Source organism: Limulus polyphemus, unplaced genomic scaffold, assembly GCF_000517525.1.
Source record: "Limulus polyphemus unplaced genomic scaffold, Limulus_polyphemus-2.1.2 Scaffold1487, whole genome shotgun sequence".
Classification (NCBI taxonomy): domain Eukaryota; kingdom Metazoa; phylum Arthropoda; class Merostomata; order Xiphosura; family Limulidae; genus Limulus; species Limulus polyphemus.
The window spans coordinates 230,099-233,346 of NW_013667097.1; the positions used below are offsets into that span (position 1 = coordinate 230,099).

At 33.7% G+C, this 3,248-nt stretch overlaps 1 protein-coding gene across 1 annotated transcript in view; it reads left to right on the forward strand.

Annotated features, from left to right (window-relative positions):
- Positions 1-228: 228 nt before the first annotated feature.
- LOC106463801 (solute carrier family 10 member 6-like) overlaps positions 229-3,248 on the forward strand; it is a 21,997-nt gene continuing 18,977 nt past the window's right edge. The window contains exon 1 of the mRNA XM_022391405.1: positions 229-262. The gene's annotated coding sequence lies outside the window, so the exon portion shown is untranslated. The remainder of the gene's footprint in view (positions 263-3,248) is intronic.

Consider the following 3,248-nt stretch of genomic DNA (forward strand, 5'->3'; position numbering starts at 1 on the left):
CAACATTTCCCTTAACGAAACAATATGCATTTGTCTCCATAAACGTTTTAATTACACTACTTTAGTTAACAGATTGTCTAAATCCATGTTACACCTCCTCACACACATATACACAAATCATACATCGTTTTCCACAATACATAGATGGCGTTGCGATGGGAACTCCCACTAGGACTCACCTTTCCAAGTTGTTACTTTGTCACCATGAACACTCTTGGCTCAACACGTGTACTGTAGATTTCAAATCCGTCTATTACAGAAGGTATGTTGAAGATAATTTAATTATTTTTTGTCCTAACTCACACTTTCTTTCACGACATCCTTACACACAATTCACCCACAAAAGTACAGTTAACAACACTTTTTTCAGTTGTTTTGGTCACCCATGACTCCAACTGTTTTCTACTTCTGTCTACAGAAAAAAGAAATAATTTTATTGGCTTTTTCACTCAGTGTGATTGCTTCGTTCCGTTTAGTTACAAACGTAACCTTCTACAGTGTTTACTTAAAAGAGCCTGCAACTTTTGCTCCATGTACCTGTCTCTTCACACAGAAATTTCCTTCCAAAAACATCCTAAATCATAACCACTATCTAAAACGCGTACCCGAAAAATCGCCCACTTGTTTTTATCCAAAAAAAAGTGAACTCCTCTAAATAGGTCATTTTACTTAAATACTCAATTACGCTTATTTGCCATATACTGGAAAACAAAGCATTATTATTAAGAAACATCACAGATAAAAGTTAACCAATAGAATCCTCAAGTCGACCTTAAAGTGTTATTTAAACCTACCCTTAAAATAAAGAATTTTTTCCACAATTTCCGACTACCCATTTTCATGGTTCGTTTATTTGTACACGAGCGTAGACCGTACGGCCTCCTATGTTGGCGAAACTAGGCGCCATCTTAATAAAGTACAAAACAGGTACAAGAATCAGTAGTCTTTACTCCGCAATACATCAGCATAATGAACAAACGGAACATTCAATCACTTTAGTATTTCTACTACTGCTAAGTCTGAAACCGAACTTCCTGTAAAAGATACCTTAATTATTAAACAATTCCTTGACTATCTCAACAATACACAATCCTCATGCGACTTTGTTACGTTTTCTAGTTTGTTTTTGTTTTTATATCTACTTCTGTTTATCTGTTCTGTAATTATTCTTGTTTTCATTTCTAAAGATTACTGATGATGAAAACTTTGTTAATCTGAAACGTTTGATAAACGTGTTTTATGCACTTACGTTCGTATTTTATTTTGTGATATAGCTACGTTTTCAGTTTTATGAACCCGTCATTGTGGCAGTCTTTTATACCCAGTTAGAATTACAAACACCTGCTCTTAAAGAGCATGTTAATCTGTATATAAATCTCCAATTTTTATTGTTCTTAACTAAACGATTGTAGGTGATAACAATTATATCGTAATCCTGTTGTGTACTTAATTTTTAATTAATAACAAATTTCCTGAAACAACAATCTTTTAAAGAAAACTGTTCATATTATATGTTCACACTATTTTCCTAAAATTTACTATTAAAGGTCCGTTTGCCGATGAAATGACCTACTTAACGTGTTTTCTTTATGACGCCACAAACTAATTACTACAAAATGCCACCCTCCAGTGAACGCAGACACATGGAATGACGTTATAAGTTATTAATAGTTCATAAATTTTCAACACATATTTATAATCATTTAAATTATTACTTAGACACTAGAATATATCTTGTCGGGACCAACTTCATTATCAATTACCATGAACAAAAGGGAGCAATTTAATAATTTAGTGGATTAATTAATATAAGTAATATTAACAAGAAATATCCAACTGGGATCAACAAATAGCTTATGATCCTTAATATTATCCTATGACATTAGAACAAGACCTGGCATACCTCACTATTAACAACAAAACTGAGTTTTGAGTGACTTTATGCAGAAACTCAAGAAGGTATACTGTTGTTAAGATTAATGTCCAATGACTAAACAGAGAGATACCACTCGTGTTTATACTCCATTGGTGAGCATGACAATTCAGTTACTTATGACTAGTAGAAGTTACTCTCACCATATTCATGAGCTGCTTATATCCATTGTTAGTTACTTATAAATCAAATCTAAGCAATATATTTCTTTAATATACATTTCAAGTTTAAAACTACCATGGTTTGACTGACAGGAGAGTTTCAATTTGCATCTTGATAGGGTAACGGTTTTTAATCATAGTTTTCTGTTACTTTGTGTTTTAACTTACATTATCGTTTACGCAATTATATCACTGAAGAATTTTTTTATAACATTAGTATCTTTTTCATCAGTTACTTGTAATATCATTCTTATTATAAAATATAACTCATTTGTAAGTTACACGTAATCAATAAGTTATTCTAAAAATTGTTATACAAGAAACAGTAATTTATTGAATTATTAATGAGCTTCTCGCGGCTATTGTTAGTTATTCATAAAATACTTTAAAGGATGAGTATTTATCTAAGAGGAACCTTTTAGTAATGTGGGTGTATTTGTCATTTATAAAAGTATAAGGAATACGTGTGAGGTTCACCCTGCAAGTTTACCAGTCAGTCAAAGCTAAACATTGTATCACTGTCCTATCCATTTAAAGTTTAAAATTATCACATTTTCATTAACAGGCAGAACTACCAACTCATGACTCTAATTTAGTATTCACTTACGTAAGTTTAAATCATGTGGCTATAGAGGTCTTGCACGTGACATCACAGAACTTCTTGTTTCTTTCAACATCGCCATATTTGACGTCAAACATTGACTTATAGCTATCAGTCATGCCAGTACAATATTCGGTAAAGCTTGTTTACATTATATCAATGGTATAAAAATTGCCTTTGGCAAAAGAGAGGTATCCGAAAATCTACGGCTATTCAGTTTCTCTATTTATCTTTCTTTATGCTTTGTTTGTTTTTTTAATTTTCGCGCAAAGGTACACGAGGGCTAACTGCGCTAGCCGTCCCTAATTTAGCAGTGTAAGACTAGAGGGAAGGCAGCTAGTCATCATCACCCACCGCCAACTCTTGGGCTACTTTTTTACCAACGAATAATGGGATTGACCGTCACATTATAAGGCCCCCATGGATTAAAGGGCGAGCATGTTTGGTGTGACGGGGATTCGAACCCACGACCCGTCAGATTGCGAGTCGAGCGCTCTAACCACTTGGCCATACCAAGCGTTTACTTTACGCATTGGTGCCTGGCATGGCCAGG